Source organism: Pongo abelii, chromosome 3 (assembly GCF_028885655.2).
Source record: "Pongo abelii isolate AG06213 chromosome 3, NHGRI_mPonAbe1-v2.0_pri, whole genome shotgun sequence".
Taxonomy (NCBI): Eukaryota; Metazoa; Chordata; class Mammalia; order Primates; family Hominidae; genus Pongo; species Pongo abelii.
Genome location: NC_071988.2, coordinates 65296752 through 65318132, shown reverse-complemented (window position 1 = coordinate 65318132; position 21381 = coordinate 65296752). Strand labels below are relative to the sequence as shown.

At 39.8% G+C, this 21381-nt stretch overlaps 1 long non-coding RNA gene across 1 annotated transcript in view; it reads left to right on the top strand.

Moving 5' to 3' along the window:
* LOC100937750 (uncharacterized) overlaps positions 1 to 8241 on the top strand; it is a 34493-nt gene extending 26252 nt beyond the window's left edge. The window contains exon 3 of the long non-coding RNA XR_151533.3: positions 6649 to 8241. This is a non-coding gene — a long non-coding RNA (uncharacterized LOC100937750). The remainder of the gene's footprint in view (positions 1 to 6648) is intronic.
* Positions 8242 to 21381: the final 13140 nt, after the last annotated feature.

The window sequence follows — 21381 nt, the reverse complement described above, 5'->3', positions numbered from 1 at the left end:
GGTTTCTGAGAAGGATGAGTTCAAGAAGTGAAGGCTCTGTCATACATAAAGAGAAAACAATTTCACTGTGCAATCCAGGAGAGACAAAGCAGTGTAGCATATGGCTTCAGGATTCTGGCCAGCAGAGGTAAGTTAGAGAGACAGCTCTTAACCTCCACATTTATGTGTAACATTAGAGGACAAGGTATTCAGTTAGTGGTGAAAATGCAATGAAAGTAAATGTTGACAACTGCATTTTTTTCCCATCAAAGTCAATTTAACCTAATTTCCACTGACTAAGTGCCTCATCCTATTTTCAAAATTCCACTGAATTTTAGGCAACTAAATCTTTATAGCAAAAGTTGAAAAAATAGAAATATTTTATTGGTCACCTGGGCTTCAGACAGGCCTTGAAATTTCATTCCGTCTTTCCTCTATAACCAGCAATTGTCCAATAGCAATATAATGCAATCCACAAATTAATTTTAAATTTTCTAGTAGCCATGTTAAAAAATGAAAAAGAAACAAGTAAGATTACTTTAAGAACATATTTTATTTAACCCAATATATCCAAAATATTACCACATCAATGGGCAATCAATATAAAAGTTTATTAATGGGATATTTTACATTCTTCAGTTCATCCTACGTCTTTGAAACCTGGTATATATTTTACACATATGGCACATCCTAATTCAGATTAGGCACATTTCAAGTGCTCAATAGCAGCACGTTGCTAGTGGCTATCAATCATACTGAACATCACGACTCGAAACAATCATAAAAAAATCAAGTACAAAAAGAATCTCATCTAACTGGAAAATAGGAAACTCATATTTACTGAACATCTATTAGGTGACAGCCACTGGGCTCTCATGTCATTTACTCCTCACCACAATTCTGCCACATAGATACTATTATCTACTTTTTTTTTTTCTTTTTTCTTTTTGAGACAGGGTCTCCCTCTGTTGTCCAGGATGGGGTGCAGTGGCATGATCACAGCTCACTGCAGCCTCAACCTCCCAGGCTTAAGTGATCCTCCCACCTCAGCCTTCCAAGTAGCTGGGACCACAGGCATGCACGACCACTCCTGGCTAATTTTTAAATTTTTTGTAGAGCTGGGGCTTTCTTATGTTGCTCAGGTTGGTCTTGAACTGCTGGACTGAAGTGATCCTTCTATCTCGGCCTCCCAAAGCGCTGGGATTACATGTGTGAGCCACTGCACCTGGTCTCTATCTTTCTTATTGAGAGAGAAGCTGAGGCTCGGAATGTTTATAAATTCTGCTTCACTAAGAAGTGGCAGAAACAGCATTTAAACTCAAGGCTGTGCTTTTCTTAACACATGCTGTTGCTTCCCTTGGCAGTACAATCGGTTAAACCTCCCTGAGTCCTTAATGCATATCATGATGTTCGGTCAAGACGTGCTCACAGTAAGAAGAGCAGCTGTTAAGACCACAAAATAGTAGAAGCTTCAAAGAGCAACAAGAAAGAAAAAGGGCCACCCCATCAAACCTCAATTCTTATTAAATAATAGATGTGATAACCAATCTGAAAGCAAATTTCATTGATTGCCTTCCTTGTGTACATGCGCTTTATGGAGGAAAAAAGAAAGTATGCAACCTTAGGGGCCTGACCGACTTCTCTGCACTCCCTCCTCTGCCCTTCTCATTCTCATCTTGCAGGGAGCCTTCTGATTCCTGACACCTTCTTTCTGGCTTCACATTTGTGCACCTCTTCTTCCCTCTGGCGGGAAGAGTCTCTCTTCTCCTGTCTGAGTGATTACCTCCTTCTCATCCTTCAAAGCCTGGCTCAAACATCACTTCCTACCGGAAGTCCTCCCTGATACCCTAGGCAGAGCTGACCATTTTTTCTTTTGTGCTTTAATTGTTCATCTTTCTATCAGAGCAATTATTACACATTTGTTCTGAGGTCGGTTTTCCCACGGGGTGTGAGCTCCCAGAGGCAGGGAGAATGCCTTATTCAATCCCTGTGGAGTAAGTGTCTGACTCTGCTATTAGCTAAGGTCTCCTGGCCCTTAAGCCCTACAGAAGATTGGTTCAGATCCTAATTACATTGATTAGGGAAACCTAAAGCACTTCGCAAGGGGTCTCCAAATTCTGGGGGAAGTTCTTATGGTTTATGGTCTTATGGTTAATTCTATTCTCATGTCCTAACTTTGTCAAAATTTGTTCTCTGTGTCTTAGAGCTACTTCTTTCCATTCAGCTCTGATATTGGGCCCCCACATAACTTCTCTTTGACTCTCCCTTCATCCCAAAATCAACCATACAAAAAAGCCATTTTATCAAAGACCAGGAGATCCCAGGAAGGGTGATACACCACAAAGCAAATAGCTTAAAATCTGGTACTAGATTTTTCTGCAACTCTGTTGCCCTAATATTACATTCCTACTTCTTGAAAAGTTTCCAGCCTCTTTCTCTCCAATTCTTTTTCTGCCAGCCTGCTTGCTTGCCCCCTCCCTCCTTCCTCCTCCCCACTCCTTTTTTTCTTTTTTTTCAGGAGCCGATACCCAATATTCCTCTTATTTTCACATGTAAAATGGTACATCTTTTCCTTCCTGCTAGGGCTCCTCCAGATACTGGCATCATGGATCTCCAGCCCAAACACTTAGCAAAGTATTTTCCCAAGCACAGTTTCCCTCTTGAGAACAATCTCAGCCAGCAGTTAAGATAATAATAATATCTCCTCCTGTCCAGAGCAGGGTCAGCAAACTTTTTCTGTAAAGGGTGAGATAGCAGATAATTTTGGCTTTCTAAACCATAAGATCTCTGCCACAATGACTCAACTCTAAGTGTGGCCTTAGACCAGTTACTTTACTTCTCACAATCAAGTTTTCTTACCTATAAAACGGAGTTAATGCATATTTCACAAAGGAATTGTGTCTGTTCAGTGGGACAACATCTAAGACAGTCAGTGCAATGCCTGACACACTCAAAAATATTGTTTTTCCTTCTTCTATTTTTCCACTTCACAGAGCAACTGATTGTAAAAAATATTGCATTAATCTGGGTTTAAATGTTTTAGTAATTCCTGAACAATAGCAATTGCAATTTAGATGATATTAAAGCAGGCAGACTATCACACATAAAGGATTTAGAGATTCAAGCACATTGCTAAATTTGCCAGTTGTTCTTTTGTTTATAAGTAACATAAAACCAGGGCAAACTGACTTTTGAAAAAAGAACATTTATTGGTTCACATAACTAAAAATTCCTGGGTTAGGTTTTTGTATTTGGTGGGTCCAGGCACTCAACCCATGTCATTGGGAATCTGTGTTCTCTTCATCCTCCTCCTGGCAGGACCTCCTTTGAATGGTTTCCTTCTCAGACAGATTATCCTCATGCAGTAGAAAATGCCCATGAGCAGCTACAGACTTAGGGTTTAGCACAGGGATCCACAAACTGTAACCCTCAGGCCAAATCCCACCCAAAGCCTGTTTGTGTACAGCCTGTTAGCTAAGGAAAATATTTACATTTTTAAAGGGTTATAAAAAATGCAAAGAAGACTGTGTGACAGAGACAGAGATGTATGGATACCAAGCCGAAAAGGATTATTATCTGGCCATTTCTAGAAAATGTTTACTGACATCGCAGCTCCAGTGCACAAAGAACTCTTCTTGTCCATTTTTTTTCTGGTAGAAGACCCAAGATTGCTTTCCTGGGAGCTTCTTATTGTTTCTCTGTGCTGCCTTCTGGAATTTTTCTCATTTCTATATGTCTCAGGCATCAGACAGAACTGGATTAATGCTTTACTGATTCTCTCTCCAGCTGCCCTTGAATTTTTAATCTTTATTGTTTACTCTCAAAGTTCTATTTAGTACAATACGCTTAGTGTTTTCTATGGCTTCTTTGTCTCTCATTATTTCTTTCTTACCTTAATCACTTTAAGTGTTCTTATTTTATAGTCCCTAGCCAAAGCTGAGTTTGGGGAGGGTTTATATTTTCTATTGATAGGCCTGCTGGCATTGGCTCATGTGTTTGGGGTTTTAAAAACTCTTGGATTGTGAATTCATCTTAACGTGGCATTTAAACCATGGGAATCCTGGATCTCCAAGTTTGAGGGCATCTCTCTGGTGCTGCTTTTGCCAGGAATTTTAGGAATGTCTAAAAACTGTTTCTACGCTAATTTAACACACAGAGGTCTCCAGTGCCATAGAGGGAGTACAACTTTGAACCCCAAAGCTGGTGAATGCAGGCCTGGAGTTTCAAAAATTTTCCCCCACTCAGAGCTCACTCCAAGGAATGCAAGCTTCTCTGTCATTTCCTTTGGTCTTTTAGGAGAAGGAGGCCTTTCCCCGCTTTTCCCCTTTCACTAAGGATAGCAACTTTAAGTGGGATATCAATTTTTCCTTCTGTCCCAGACTAACCATCAAATCCCAAACTCCTTGGTTTGTGAGATCATCAAATACCCCCAGGTGGCCCCAACTTCAGTTTGCTGGTTATTCTCTGGTTTTAGTTGCCATTTCATTTTTGGCCCCTGGGATTTTCTTTTCTTTCTTTTGAGCTCAGCTGGGACATTTAAAGAGGTGCTGGTTCTAGTTTATACTGCTTTGCCAGGTGTTTCTTAGCAGGAGGGTTTCATGTAATGCAATCCACCACATTGCCCCAAATGGAAATTCCATTAGGCCTGTGAGACTCCATGTTAAGACTATGCCAGCACCATGTGCCACCCACAGAGAGCTTCCTCTACCACTTTAATCACCTAGAGTAGCAAGCACCTTAAGAGGTGCTCACAGGATGTGTGCTGGAGATGACCATTTGGGTGAGTTTCCAGGAAAGCACAGCAAAGTCTGCTGATAATGTGTTTTATGTTAAGGTAACCAGTACAATCATATGCACATGGTGTAATGGCTCCTGTGGCAACAGCATTGTGTGGGGCTTAAGAGTACGTGCTCCAGAATCAGACTACCTAGATTTAAATTTGGTTTCTTCTGCTTCCTAGTTGGATATCCTCGGGCTAGCCACTTAACTCTTCTTTTCCCAGTATGTGAAATTGGGGTGATGATGGAACCTATCTCAGGGAGTCACGGAAAAGGGTAGATGAGGTAATGTCTGCGAAGGGCTGAGCTTGCGGTGTGCTCTGGTAAATCTTAGACTTCGTTTGTTTCAGGGAAAGGACTTGGGCTGGAGAATAGACCCATGCACGAGGTTGGGGTGGGGGCACAAAAGCTCATCAGGATAAACCCGCCCCTTTCCAGAAGTGAAAAAGGGAAGGAGGATAAGGAAAAGGCTGAAGTAATTGAAGAGAATACTGACCCAGTCCTCAGGAGGAAAAACAAAAATTAAGATTCTAAGAAAGGTTCTTTGAGCTAGGCACAATGTCTCACACCTGTAATCCCAGCATTTTGGGAGGCCAAGGAGGGAGGATCGCTTAAGCCCAGGAGTTCAAGACCAGCCCTGGCAACATAGGGAGACTCTGTCTCTACAAAATTAAAAAAAGACCCGGACATTGTGGCGTGCATCTGTAATCCCAGCTACTCGGGAGGCTGAGGTGGGGGGATCACTTGAGCCTAGTAGGCTGAGGCTGCAGTGAGCCGTGATTGCGACACTGTACTCCAGCCTGGATGACAAGCCAGGCCCTGTCAAATAAATAAATAAATAAATAAATAAATAAATAAATAAATAAATAAAATAAAATATAAAAAGGAAGGAAGGAAGGACGGAAAGAAGAAAGGAAAGAAAGGCTTTTTGAATTATAGAATTCGATGAGGATGACTTAAAGTTTGTGTGTGTTGGTCTAAAAATGGAACCCCACCGAATGGCATTACCGGCTTCCACAAGCACAGAAACGTCACTGTTTATTATGGATGCTGTGAGAAGAATGTGCAAAGCACATTGGCCTTCAACGGAGGTGAAGGTGGGACTAGGAGAGTCAGGGGTCCTTTAACATTTACCACCTTGGCTCTCCATGCTCCCCTTATGCTTCCATTATCTGCCTCTTACCTAATTCCTAAATGGTCAGTATTGAAGTGCCATGCAATTGCCTTAGAAACTTTTGATGCCAGAAAATTCACTTTCAAAAGGAGAATAAAAGATTAATAGAAGTTCCTAAACATTTTCAAGGGAAACTTGAGCTGATACAAAATGCAAAAAGGTCTGCAGAATTTTAACACATTTCTGATACAGGTTAGAATTAGAATTCTCAAAAAGATTTGTTTAAAGTATTTTTAAAACATTTGGCTACAGGAACAGTTATTTGTGCAAACACTATTTCTAAATGGATTTGTGTGGCCCCACCAAGCCGGAGTGTGCAGATTAGGAAGTGGTCCTTGGGCTGCTTCCTCCTGAGAAGTGGTTTGAACACTGGGAAATGTGTTTCTCCCTCAACAAGTGCTTATTCAGCAGCTTGAGTGGCAGAGAAAGGTGATAATGGCCAGATATCAGCAACACTCCATTTAGTTTTTTAAATGGTTGACAACATTTCTAGGAGCAGCTATCTATGAGCTTTGAGTAAGGATTTTGTGGGACTCAGTTAAATTCAGAGAAAAACTTGCTACAAAGTTGATCAGATGTTTTCACTGTTAAAAACATTTTTTTTTTCTGCCGCATGTTTTTGGATACAAATAGAAAACAGTTCACACAAGTTATTGTGATCTGTATGATTCCTATACAAACACACTGAATCTTTTAGTTTTTATTTTTTCTCTTCAGGATGCCAGTGTCTCTACATCGTGACAACTGTGAATGTGACCGTTGTATCACCTACTAAGTCCGGCAGAACTAGAAATTATGGCTGAAGTTCCAGAAAGTTCCAGAAAGCACATTTGGCCTTATAATAGATAATTACTAACTGCAAGAGCTGTGCATTTACTAAATGATATGCTCTGCCAAGGAGTGAGTTCCCCATCACAGAGAGCAGCAGAAGCCATCATCAGGAATGCTGCATGTGGATTTCTGAGTTGAGTATGGGGTTAAAACACAAGACGCTAGGTTTAGTTCAATCTTAAAATTCTATGATTTTATCTTTTAAAAATAATGTTTGCATATTATTTTTAAGTTTTTAATGAACCTCACATACATGATCTCATTGATTCTTTTTTAAAAAATGGAGGTTACTATTTCTTGGCTTAAACAAATGAAAATAAATATAAACAATATAGACTTCTGAAGAAGGATGGCAGAATAAAGGCAAAATAATCTCCTCCTCCAACATCTAAAATATGAATAAAAATAATAAAAATCAGCAAAAAAAAAAAAACCCACAAAAAAACAGCAACAGCAAGAACACAAAGAAATGGGAGCAACCTAATGTCATAGACTTCAAAAAGGGGAGGACAAAGGAAGGAAGGAGTTTTAGAAAAGTAGTTTCTAACTCTGTGCTCACTTTGGAAGCCTTGGATTACCAAAATATTGAAAAATTGAATCAAAAGCTATAAATCTGAAAAGAAACAAATTAGCAGGGCATATTGTTTTCCCTGAATGCTTTAGGTTATAGAACAGGTTAATAAGAATATGAATTCAACATAGTTGGTCCCAAAGAGGAAATGATGAAACAAGAGAATGATCTGGAAAAGTGATTTGCTACTGTCCTATAGAAACAAATTAAAGACCAAAACAATATTATTTTTTTAATGATACTTTAGTTCTAGGGTACATGTGCAGAATGTGCAGGTTTGATACATAGGTATATATGGGCCACGTTGGTTTGCTGCATGCATCAACTCGTCATTTACATTAGGTATTTCTCCTAATGTTATCCCTCCCCCTGTCACCCAACCCCACGACAGGCCCGGGTGTGTGATGTTCCCCGCCCTGTGTCCAAGTGTTTTCATTCAAAAAGACATTATTATAGAACTGATAAATAGATAAAAATCATCAAAAAAAAAAAAAACTAAATAGGCACAGCTCAAAATAAGTTTACAGACAGAAAAAATCCTTAAGATAAAGATAACAATTGCATGTGAAAAGCACAAAGCAGTTTCAGCCTAGTTGTTAAGCCTGGTTGTAGAGAATCTGCAAATAGGACAGACAAAATATTCAAAGCTATAAAACAAAAAAAAATTGCTCTGACAAATGCAGAAATGAATCTGCAGATTGAAAGAGCACACCATGACCCAAGAAAAACGAATACTAAATGATCAGCACTGAGACATGTCCTCATTAACTTATCAAACTTCAAGGACTTTTTTAAAAAGTATTTTGGCATAGGACATAAAAAGTAAAGGAAGTCAGTTAGGGTTGCCTTTGACGCTAATAATCAATTTTGCATGCCAAGTTATAATAAAGCACTACCTAGGATTTCCAAGGGAAAGTGTGACTCAAGAATATTTCACCCATCCAGAATGAGTTTCAGTATAAAAGGCACAGATAAATATTCTGACCCACAACAGAACTCAGGGAACACACACTCATGAGTCCTTCTTGAGAGGAATTATTCAGTGATGAAACAGTCAATTTAGAGATGAAAAGAAATAAAATATTTGGAAATATATAGTCTGGGATAAAAAAGACTTCTTAGGAACACATAATTCATTTGAACATGGAACTCATGGTATTAAACAATTATGGGATTAATGTTTCCACAACAGAATGTGAGTATTATAAGCAATGATATTGTAAAAATAATATTAGAGCCAAAATTGGGAAGTGAGGGGTCGGGAGATGGGAGGAAGTACAAGTCTAAAGATTTACTCATCTTTCCGATGTGTGAGTCATTCAATATTGTCTAAAACTGAAACATGTTGCTAAAAAAAATGACTCCAACATTTTAACATTTTTTATAGTATCTTTTCTTAACCTTATTTCCCCAAGAGGGAATTTTGAGCAAATAGTATCTCCTGTGATAAAGAATATTTAATGAAAGGGCAACAAATTTTCAGTTTTAGGTTAGTTTTACTTTTCTAATGTTCAATTCAAGTAACATTAAATCCATTAGTTTTTTGAAGAATGTGTATAATATGCTCATATTTATGTAAAAATATTTTTGCCTATCTATGTCTGTTTCTCTTTCAATATCTCTTTAGCATATGACATGGCTTGACTGTGTCCCCACTCAAATCTCACCTTGAATTTTAAAATCTCCATATGTCAAGGGAGGTACCAGGTGGAGATAATTGAATCATGGGGGGGATTTCCCCCATGCTATTCTCATGATAGTGAGTGAGTTCTCAAAATATCAGATGGTTTTATCAGGGGCTTCCCCCTTCACTTGACACTCATTCTCTCTCCTGCCGCCCTGTGAAGAGGTGCCTTCTGCCATGATTGTAAGTTTCCTGAGGCGTCCCTAGCCATGTGGAACTGTGAGTTAATTAAACCTCTTTTCTTTATAAATTACCCAGTCCTGGGTATTTCTTCATAGCAGGGTGAGAATGGACTAATGCAGCATACATTTCTCTTTCCTCTCTTCCCCTTTCCAAATAGTAACTGGATTTTCATTCAGATTTCGATCTCTCTGCCAGGCAACCTAAGTACTTCAGGGGACTGTGAACCCAGCTCCAGGGCCAGGGTGGAATGATTGGGCTAAGGATAATCCCTTATCCCAGGGAACTCAGGTCAAAACCAACCAGGGTGTGGCATATTCCTGCAGTAGAATCTGGAATGGGCTTGTGACCCAGCTCAGGCCAGTGAAACATGAAGGAAGGCTTGGTGGAGAATTCTGAAGAAGGAGCTTCTCAGCTTTTAAGAGAAGCTCACCATAGGAAACTCCCTCTCTCCCTCTGGACTTGTTGGTTTAAAGATGCAAAACCTGGAGCTGCTACAGACATTTTTCACCACTGCAGGTGAAGACTTCTGCCCCATACACAGCGACTGGAACCTGGATCAGGCCAACCCTGAAGATCACTCTGTCTGGGGATGTCGGTTACACAAATCAATACATTTCCATGTGCTAAAGCAATTCGACTTGGATTTTACATATATTTTTGAAACTGAAAACATTGTAATCTATATATCTACTTAGAAAGATGTGAAATATTCACCTAATAATAATCATTTGGGGTTACTACTAAAAATTATTTTTACTTTTCTTCATTGCTTACTTTATAAGCTGTTTCATTTTTTAAAACACAAAAAGTTATTATTCTTGCATATTAAATTGTTAAACATAAAAGTAATATGTACTCATTGGAAAAAAATCCAGATACCTTCTCTTCCAGGTGCCCTAAATAGAATTAGGGAGAGAGAAAAATAATGATCTCTGATCAGAAAATATAATAAAAATGATTTTAGAAAGAATCAACATATTTACTCTGCTTAGAAGTTTACATATATAATCTCATTTAATTTTCACAACACATTATGCAGTAGGAAGCATCATTAGCTCCATTTTATAGACAAAAAAAAATCTCTTGCATCCTGCAATTGTCGGAAATTCCTTTGAAAAGAGACAGTTTTTAACAGCATAGTTAAAGATATAAGATTTATAACATACACAGGATAGAGAAAATTAATATAGTCATGCATTACTTCATGATGGGAATATGTTCTGAGAAATGTGTTGTTATATGATCTTGTTGCTGTGTAAACATCACAGAGTGAACCCACATATCCTTGATGGTATAGCCTAATGCTCTTAGGTTACAAAGCTGTACAGCATGTAACTGTACTGAATATTGTGGTCATTGTAACAAAATGGTATTTGTGTATCTAAACATTAAAAAGGTACAGTAAGAATAAAGTATTATAATCTTATGGAGCCATTGTTATGTATGTGGTTGAGCGTTGACTGGAATGTTGTTATATGGTGCATAACTGTGTATGCATGGGACTGTGTACGACACAAAATGGAAATGGAGGTAGCAGATCTTTTGCTACTTTGGTAGCCACTGGGACAGAAGACTGAAAGCCACTAGGTCTTAGTAGTTGGGGGTGGCTGAGTTTTCTAAATCTTATAGAGAGAAAAGCCCAGATCTTTCCCTAGAAGCTGCCACCATCTAAAACTGGACCTCTGACATGTTAAAATAACTTACTGATATGGCTTGGCTGTGTCCCCAACCAAATCTCTTCTTGAATTGTAGCTCCCATAATTCCCATGTGTTGTGGGAGGGACCCAGTGGGAGATAATTGAATCATGGGGGCGGTTTCCCTCATACTGTTCTCATGGTCATCAATAAGTCTCACAAGATCTGATCATTTTATGAGGGGAACCCTTTTTGCTTGGTTCTCATTCTTTCTCTTGCCTACTGTGATGTAAGACGTGCCTATCATCTTCTGCCATGATTGTGAGGCCTCCCCTGCCAGGTGGAACTTTGAGTCCATTAAACCTCTTTTTCTGTATAAATCACCCAGTCTCAGGTATGTGTTTATCAGCAGTGTGAAAACAGACTAATACACTTACTCAGAAGTATAAGCTCCAGTAAGGTATGGACTGAATCAGCCTTATTTAATGTCATATTCCCAGCACTCAACATAGTACCTGGTATATAGTGAGTGCTCAATAAATGCTTGGAGAAAGAAAACGAGAGAGGGGAAGGAAGGATTATTTTTGATTTCTCTTCTGGTCCACCCACCTGCACCTTTCTCCAAGTTGATGATGCCTTTTATTTGTACACATCTTCCTCTTCCTCCCCTTTCCCTTTCAGCTGGCAGGAGGACACCTGATAGCAGGAACTTGAACTGCCCTCTTGGGCCATGAAAGAGAAGCTGCATTTTGAGGATGACAAAGTAACAAGATCAAATCCTAGTTAAGCCACAATTAAAGCCCTGTATTGCCTCCCAGATTTCTGCATGGGGGAAAGATGTCCATGTTCTTTAAGTTGTGGTATTTTGGGGTCTCTTTGAAACAGGAGCCTTATTCTTGACTAGTACTAGTCAAGTACTGACACACTTTAAGAGAAATCATAGTTACCAGGATGGTAACATAATTGATATTTCCCTAATTCATTTCTTAATTTTATTATTATGTTTAAACATTAGATTTTTCAGAAACTCATTTGGCTTAAGGGGGTTTATTGGGTCATATAACTTAAAAATTCCAAAGGATTTTGGGTCCCAGATATAGTTAAATGCAAGGGTTAAACAACATACATAGAACTCACACTTTATCTCCATCTCTGGCTTTGCTTTTTTGTGTATTGTGTTGACTCCTAGAAAGGATCTCTCTATGAGGTGAACCCTAAATCTCTTGGCTTATACTGTCCTTAGATATAGCAGTTCCAGTGGGAAAAAACTCCATATCCCCAGAGTTCCCATCAGAACTGGAGATTGGCCCTCATTGGACTTTCACTGAATCATGTACCATCTCTGAACCAATCACAGTGGCCCGTGGCTCAGAGCTGGGACATGCGCTCTGCCTTGCAGCTGGGGATGAATCAGTTGTACCTGAGCCATGTGCACTAAGGGTGAGAAAAGAGAGATTCCCCAAAGAAGGCTTAGGGTGCTCTTAGCAGAAAGAAAGGAATGAATGCAGACAGGCAACAACTACAAACATCCACTATAATTTATTTATTTATTAATTCAACAAATATTTATTGAACACCAAGAATGTGTCTGGCTTTTTCTTAGATGTTGGAGATGTAGAGTGAAGAAAATTCACAAAAATCCCTGCCCTCTATCTTAGTCCATTTGAGCTGCTATAACAAAATACCATAGACTAGTGGCTACTAAACAATATAAATTTATTTTTTACGGCTCTGGAGACTGGATGTCCAAGATCAAGTTATCAGCAATTTCAGTGTCTGGTGAGGACCCACTTCCTGGTTCATAGATGGCGCCTTCTAGCTGTGTCCTTAACATGGCAGAAGGGGCTGGCTAGCTCTGTAAGGCCTCTTTTATAAGGGAACTAATTCCATTCATCAGAGTTCCACCTTCGTGCAGAAGGCTTTCCACCTTCATCTAACAAAAGCCCCATCCCCTAATACCACCACCGCGGAGGTGCAGATTTCAACATAAGAATTTGAGGGGAAGACACACACACATTCCATTCATTGCACCTTCCAAGAAAAGTTATTCGTATTCACTAATAATGAATTTCTTATTTCTTTTGTCCTCTTAAAAAGCTTTTGTGTACCTCCTTCTGGGATATTACAAAACTAACCAAGGGCTCTAGAATAATCTTACGGCTTACAAAGAAGTGATTTGGGGCTTTTATATTGTGGGGGAAGGTGCAAAGGCTTGGTGGAGTTTTGGTTGTGAGGATGAGAGAGGACTAACAAAGAATCAAGAAAAAGTCAACGTGATACCCAAACAGTTTAGAAATGGAGTCTGTATATTCTCATATGGAGTCATCTCACCCACAAGAGAGCTCAATTATTCTTTTTTCCCCCATCCTAATCTTGCAGCACACTTGAAAGTGCTGGAAGAAATCTTACAGTATGACATATGGGCACCAATTAGGCTTTTATAGGTCTAGGAAATAAAATACTAACTTCTATAGTTGTTCCTAGTGAAAGATGCAAAGTAATTTGTCTCCTGGAGGAGTATGGAAGCATTTGCAGTGGTTTCCTGTTTTGCACACTGCCCTTGTCTATACCAGCTTGTTGTCTCGACAAATTTATTCTCAATAGCAGCAGGACATATGCTTATGATTTTCGGAATGGAGACACTAGAGATAAGGTGGAAGCTGTCGCTGAAAAATGAACCCCAGTGAAATGGTTTCCTAGCCCCATATTGCAAGATATGTTGGTTATCCTCCAAAAAGTGCCCAAATCAACAAAATTGATTCAGAGATTTGTGCAAACTTCTGACACATGCACAGACCATATTTTAAATGACACGTAAACATTGACTTTATACCTCGTCTCTTCGGCCCTGGCCCTTTTCTCCCCCACCCAACTGCCACAACTTGGCAAATACTGACAACCAGAAGGTTTTTATTTATTTAAACAAATATCTGGTGAAGAAAGAAAGTGGAATAGTCAAATTTTGTTTGTGGTTGGGCAGGCGGTGGGGAGCAGGATGGGGAAGAATCAAGAGAAGTCAGCAATGAACTTCATCCTAGTCCAGTATACACTGCGGTGTCTTGGGTGATCTGTCATGTCCTTGCCAAAAGCAAAACAAGGGCACAGGCTTGATATAGATGGGGAAAGTTTGTGTATACCCTTAGACTCAACATCTCAAAACCAAACTGGTCTATTGTGAGTTTGCAAGTTGCTTTCTCTCTCTGAGTCTCAGTTTTCCCTATCTGTAAAATGGGGCTAATAATACATAGTTGTTAAGATTGTTAGAGGACTAGATGATGTATCCCACATAAAGCATTAAGTATTCTGGCAGGCACATAGGGAGTGCTTAGTAAAAGGTAGTGCATGCACACACACACACACGTGTTCACACAAACACACACAATGTCCTGATTATGGAGTTTTGCATGTCATCTTTATATAGTTGAACATTGGGCCTGTGACTACAGTCCTTCCACAGACAGGTGTCCTAACCATCTGTAGGCTCAATATAAGAGCCACCCAGGTGTTTGAGTGACAGGATTATTCAGAGAAACCCACTTCAAACCTAGACGGAGACAGCTCTCCTTGATGGCTCAGAGCATCTGCTTTCTAGCCCCAAAGAGGCCATTTAGATAACAAAGGCAAATCTGAGATGTGAAATGGCTGATAGCAGCCCCCAAATAGAGCAGGTGTGGGGTGGAATAAAAGCCCTCTGTTGTCCATCAGTGTCAGCAGCACCTCTGTGTGAAAGGCGGCGCTGCTGGAGCCTCCCATATAAGGCAGGAGATGGAGCTCAGGAGCCAGGGAGTGGGGCTGGAAAGCTGCTGAACAGAAGGTCACTGCTTGACCACCAAGCTGATGAGACCTTGAGAGGAACCTTGTCCTACAGCCTCATTTGCACAGGAAGAAACCGAGGTTAGCAGAGATTCAGTGAGTTGCTGGAGATCTACTGTGAGATGGAGGCAAAACTAAGAAAAGGAACTCAGTTCTCCTGCCTCTAGCCCAGTCAGTTACTTCTCCTGTACGTCCTGGGGTCATCCCACCTGGTCAGAGATTGAGAGTATTTATTCTTAGCAATTATCCAGAGCAAGGAGAAGAAAACTGCCAAGGAAGGAAGAGAAAGGAAAACTCTTTTTTAAAAAATGGGGGGACAAGTTATTTTTTAAATATAAAATTGAATCATACTTACTAAAGAAAAGTTAAACAGTTCAGTACTATAAAAAATAAGAAGTATGAATCTCATGCTCTTCATCAGACACAGCCTCCCCCATCCCATTCACCAGAGGTAAAAACTGTTAACAATTTTTAGTATGTCTTCCAGACTTTTCCTAGAGATTTGTATTTATATACCTTTTAAAAAACACAGATGAGATTACACAATACATACTCTTCAGAAGGTTGCTTTTTAACTTAGTACGCTACAGCTACCTTTTGGTGTTTATATTCATTGCTAAAATGGATCTACTCTGTTTCATCACGTGGATGTAACATGATTTATTTAACTGGTTCTCTAGAGATGGGCATTCAGCTTGTTTCCAGCATTTTTCTCACTAGTACAAACAGCAATAAGCATCTTGTTCAAATACCCTTGTGCAAGTATGTGAGCATATCTTTCCTAAATGTTTTAGAGTTGGGTCAAAAGGCATACACATTTTAAATTTTAATAGATTTGACTCACTCTACTTTCAAAGACTGAATCGATTTGTACTTTCACCCAAAGTTATCCTTTCCCTACCCTCATCAACACTGGGTGCCAGCCATCTTCATACAGTTTTCCTTATGTTGTTTTCATGGATGTTCTTGAATTCCAAGTAGAGTTGGGCATACATTTGTATTGTGAATTGCCACTTGTACTTCTTTTATAATGAGCTGTCTTTTATTATGAGCTGCTTGCTTTTATCTTTGGTCCACTTTTCTCCTTGGTTTTCACCTGTTTTTCTTTTTGGCTTTGTCAATCAAGAAAAATGACTGAGACAAGTCTCAATCATTTTAGGGGGCTTATTTGCCGAAGCTAAGATGTGTGCCTGGGAGACAGGTCTATGCCTTTCTTCGAATATGATTTTGAGGGCTTCAAATTTAAAGGGGAAAAGAGGGGGATATTGAGATATACACAATTTTCATGCAAGAGGGGCAGTAGGTGAAAAAATAGTCAGTTATGCCCTTGTCTGGCTCAGTGAACGTGAATTTTTACATATGACAGCATAGACAGTAGGGCAGAGGAAACAATAAGATATGTGTTTGCGTCAGGTGGGCAGAGGGATGACTTTGAGTTCTGTCCTATGTCCCCGCACCTCTGAAGATAAGCTATCAATTTATATTGCCATGGTGAATTTTAACAGAAATGCTTTAAGGTAAAGATCTTGGGGCTCACAAGGAATTTCCTTGTGGGCAAACTATGAGGGAGATGTGTAGCTTTTCATCCTGTAGCCATCTTATTTAGGAACGAAAGTGGGAGGCAGGTTTGCATGACCCAGTTCCCAGCTTGATTTTTCCCTTTGGCTTAGTGAGTTTGGGGTCCCAAGATTTATTTTCCTTTCATAGCTTATAGTAGTAAAATTAAATAAATCAATCTTTGCCTACAGTATGGGTGACAGTAACATTTCTCAGTTTATTGTTTTGTCTTTGGGCTTTGTTTTGCTCTGTTACATTTTTATGTGATCAAATTTATAAATCTATTCTTTATAGCTTCTGGGTTTTATGTCACACTTTAGGACATCTTTATCATTCCAAGAAAATAAAATACTGCCTTTATTCTAATGCTTTCATAAATTTTTTTATGTTGCAAAGAATAGACCAAGATGAAATTTATTTTAGGTAAGAAATGATGTAAGGATTCAGCTTCCTTTTTTTCTCTCTCTCTCTCCTCTCTCTTTCTTTTTTCCCCTCAGATCACTAGTCTATTGTCACACTATTTATTGATTTATTTATTATTTGACCCTTACCTGAAATGTCACCATTTTTACAAATCACATTCCCATTCATACTTAAGTATTTCTCTGGACTCTATTTTGTTCCAGTAATCATTCTTTCTCTTCGTGTACTAATATAACTTTGTCTCAAATACTGCAGGATCATAATACATTACTAGTTTCTATTAGGGCTATCCTCACATAACTTCCATAAAATAAAGTTTGTTTGTTTGTTTATTCATTTTAAAAAAGGACCCTGGTTATGCCTAAAAGAAAAGACATAGTGATAATGATCTAGCATTATATTTTACCAAATCTACTCCACATGTATTTTTTCAGGTTTCTGCTCATATATATGAGCAAAATCATGCAGTGTATATAAGTCATTTCCTCCTGGGTCATCATGTGTTCCTGATCTGGGGCACACTGTGATTTGAACCTAGTTATTGGTCTAGTGGCAACGGGGGCAGTTGTTGTAGGTCTTGTGGAAAATGAGCATCCCCTCGGAACATTGCTATCCCAGATGAGGTTACTGCAGGGCTTTCAACCAAAGAAAGCGTGGTCTCCCCAGACACAGAAGAACAAGCAAGGGAGGCTCAGAGTGACGTGGGTGTGTTTAGAATCAGTTCTAACCTGATGCCTCACTCCAGGTTTCAGTGTCTCATGCTTTCCCAGTCTATTTCCTATCTTTTACATAAGAAATTTGGCAAGGCTGTGAATCCACTGAAATTGTAATTCTGCAAGCCTCCCAATTAAATTTTATGTTTGATTTTTATCAATATCAGCCTGTGGCCATAATAAATAAAAGATTATTTTTGGGCTGCCCTAGAAATGTCTAGTTTCCCACTCATGAATTGAACTGAAAATTAAAGGAATTTTAGCCTGTCATTTGCTTTCTGTAAATGCTACAGTACACTCCAGAGGATCCACCCAACATCATAGTCCTTGCTTTAGTTTGCACTCCATCACAATTACCATAGTTTGATTAATTGCAAAGCTACTACCTGCCATGGATTATTAGTATCAATTTCCCACTGGCAAATAAATTGTCTCTGCACTGAAGCCTAAAATCATGATCAAACTAGTACCAAATCTCATGTGTGAGGATCTGTCTTTTAGGACCACTACTGATATCAATTCTGTAAGGTCTAGTCAGGAGATAGCTACACAACAGTAATTTGAACAGAAAAAATATAATATACAGAATTATGAGCTAGTAAAATGCAATTAACTACTAAAAGAGAACTACAGAATATAGAGAAGAAGCTCCTACCTCTAGAATGGAGAGAATATAACATAAAGAATTAAGAACATGAAAGAAGGTCCCTCCTCCAAGGCTGAATTCAGCCCTCAGTGGGTATCTTGTGGCTGACACAGAAACAGGTAGCCTGTCAGTGGTAAAGAAACTTGTCAAAGAGTTTGGCCAGAGCTGGTCTGGAGGAACAGCTTGCTAGGTGGTTGAGACACTCGAGAAGGTGCAGGCAAGCTGCAGCTGGTCTGCAGGAACTGAAACTGGGTGGCTAAGTCCACTGGAGCGAGCAGGTGAGCTGAGCTGGAGAGCAGGACATGGCCAGCTGGGGTACCAGGGGACTGGAGTTGACTTATAAGAAACAACCTGCAGGCAGCTGAGGGGTCAGAGCTGGTCTACAGGAAGTGGTCTGCTGGGTGCAGGAGAAACTCACTAGAGAGTGAACGACTTGGGCCTCCTGTCTGCCTGTTTGCTGACAGCTGTACCATAAGAGAATAAGAGCACCATAACTGAAGATAAGCCTCTTCCTCTGCTATGAGCTTACAGCAACACCCCAGTACCCTCTATTGACAATTAGGCTAACACTGCGGCAGATGGAAAAGGAGAAATGTTTACAGGGTCCAGTCCCACTACCACTAATAGAGCAAAGATGGGTGCATTTGGAGCTGAGAGGAAATGGGTTGATAACTGGCACAACTAGTATGGATTGTTTGCCAGTTTCAGGATCTCTATTCTGATGGTCTGGAGATCTCTTATATTTGATGATTATTCACTGTTAATAAGGGAAACACCCAAACCCTTTAACCAATGTGGTGCTTCATCTTCTCGGGTTTCCTGTGCCTCTCCACGTATGGGCCTTTAAAATCTACAATGTCAGCAGCTTCAGTGCTCAGACTCATGGTCCTTTTGCAAGGACAGCTCGTAAAATAAATAACCTCTTTGTGGAAAAAGACAGAAAATAATGAAATAATATAAATCAAAACAAAGAGATCACCATAACCAGAGAATGGGTTGCTAAGTGAGAGTCCGTTTCCTTGAGTGCTAGCTGGAAGCAGGCATGTAAGGAAGACTGAACTGAACTCATAATGTCCCCAAGACACTGTGAGTGGAGTGATGAACATTAATTATTTTCTTCAGTTCCTGTGATGAGAAATATGACTCCTAGTTAAGATTCTTGGCAAAATTCAAGATATCAACTGTGGATTGTGCCTGTTTTAAGGGTAAAGCAGCACTTGCCATTAATACAGTGGATGTCGGCCGGGCACAATGGCTCACGCCTGAAATCCCAGCGCTTTGGGAGGCCGAGGTGGGAGGATCACCTGAGGTTAGGAGTTAGAGGCCAGCCTGGCCAACATGGTGAAATCCCGTCTCTACTAAAAATACAAAAATTAGCCGGGCATGGTGGCACACACCTGTAGATTCAGCTACTTAGGAGTCTGAGGCACGAGAATCGCTTGAGCTTGGGAGGCTCAGTGAGCTGAGATCACACCACTGCATTCCAGCCTGGGTGACAGAGCGAGACTCTGTCTCAAAAAAAAAAAAAAAATACAGTGGATCTCAGAATAGGAAACCCTGTCTCCCAGACTAGCAGTGTCAACATCACCCAGGAACTTACCAGAAATGCAAATTCTCAGACCCCACCCAGACTTACTGAATCAGAGACTGTGGAGCTGGGGTCCAGCAATCAGTGTTTTAATAAGCCCACCAGGTGATTCTAATGTGTATTAATATTTGAGAACCACCGGTTTAGAGAGATATAAATTTAAGACTTGGTTTTTGGCAAACCATTTAATCTGTGCCTCAGTTTCATCATCTGTGATGGCTGCACCTTAATGATAACTACCTTATAGGGTTGTTGTGAAAATTACATAATAAAATCAGAGTAAAGAGTGTATAAAAGTGCCTTCCACAGAGCATTCAAAAACTTTTTTTCAATCACCTCTTAAGACTTAGTACAAATTTAAGAGACCAGTGTTTTTAAAGAGCTCAGCATAGTAAATATCAGGTACATAATAAATAGTATGCCCTCAGTAATGCTAGCTGTGCTATCAGTGCTAGTGGTAGTAGTAATATAACACTTAACATCTATATTGTACTTACCTTGTACTACGCATCCTTATAAGCCCTTTTTATGTTATGTTTTAACACTTAAAACCACTCTATGAGATAGGTATAGCACAATTATCACCACTTTCGAGTTGAAGGAACCAAGGTACAGAAGGTTTATTTCCAAAGACTACTTAGCTATTCAGTGATAAAACAAAGATCCCAAATCAGATGGTTTCATTTCAGAGTCTGTGTTTTTAGGCACTAATCTGGAAAGATACCGAAGACAGAGAGAGAGGGGAATAAAAAAAGGGAAGGGGAAAGAGAACATGCCTTTTTATACTATAAATTTTAAAGAGAAGTATTTTTTTCCAAAAGTGGAAACCATAATCTTGCAGAATTTGCAGCCAAAAAAATGATGAATGGTGTTGCATCCAGCCTGAGGTTCCAGGGAGGGGGAGAAAAATATCCAGCAGAAGCCCCTGGGAGTAGGGGGGATTGGGGGGTTGGCCTGTTCTAGGCTTACATCTTTTTCACTGGTAGTGATCTGGGAGGCAGGAAAACATTACCTGTCAGTGTCATTGGAGTTGGTGCTGTTGCAAAATAGCAAGATATAGAAAAGAATCAAATACTGAGAACTTAGATATCTTGGCAAACTTGGGCCAAAATGTGCAGTAACATAATGCCAAGGGGCCTTGAAGGAGGGGACAGGGGAGAACAGGTGAAAACTCAAATTTCTTTCAGTCTGCTGTCACACTGTGGACAGAACAGCTGCTGCTCCCCCAAAGAGCCGAGGTCACTGTGGGTAGAAATTGGAGAGGCAATGCCCAAAACGTGGGGAAAGAGACAAGCCCCTTTTCCTTCTTCCCTCCTAGCCTGCAGGGGCACACCTGGAGTATGGCCTTTTGTAGGTTCAGGGAGACCTCAAATATAACTACATTTTCTAAATATGTCAGGGAAAAGAAACTACAAAAGATTGAGATAGAGAAGAAAGAAATTCTTAGGTATGAGAATTATGTAGGCTGGGAATGACTAGGAGGCAGCGAGACCTATTGGTTGGTGTAGGATAAGGTGAACAGGAGAGTTTCAATTCCTATCATCTGTATACATTACATGCCTACTATGTGTTAATTACTCTTTAGGTTTTGGTAAAATAGAGATAAAGAAAACATGGTCCTGTACTGAGATGTCGCCAGTCCAATGCAGGGGGAGAATTGTAGATAGATAATTACATACATCACAAAAAAGTGGCCATAAGAGGATGTCCTGAGAACACAGAGTAGGGGTATGTAACCCAGTCTAGGTACAGAAGACAGCAGCTATCAGGGAAGTTTTCTTGGGAGAGGCAGTGCTTGAGCTGAGT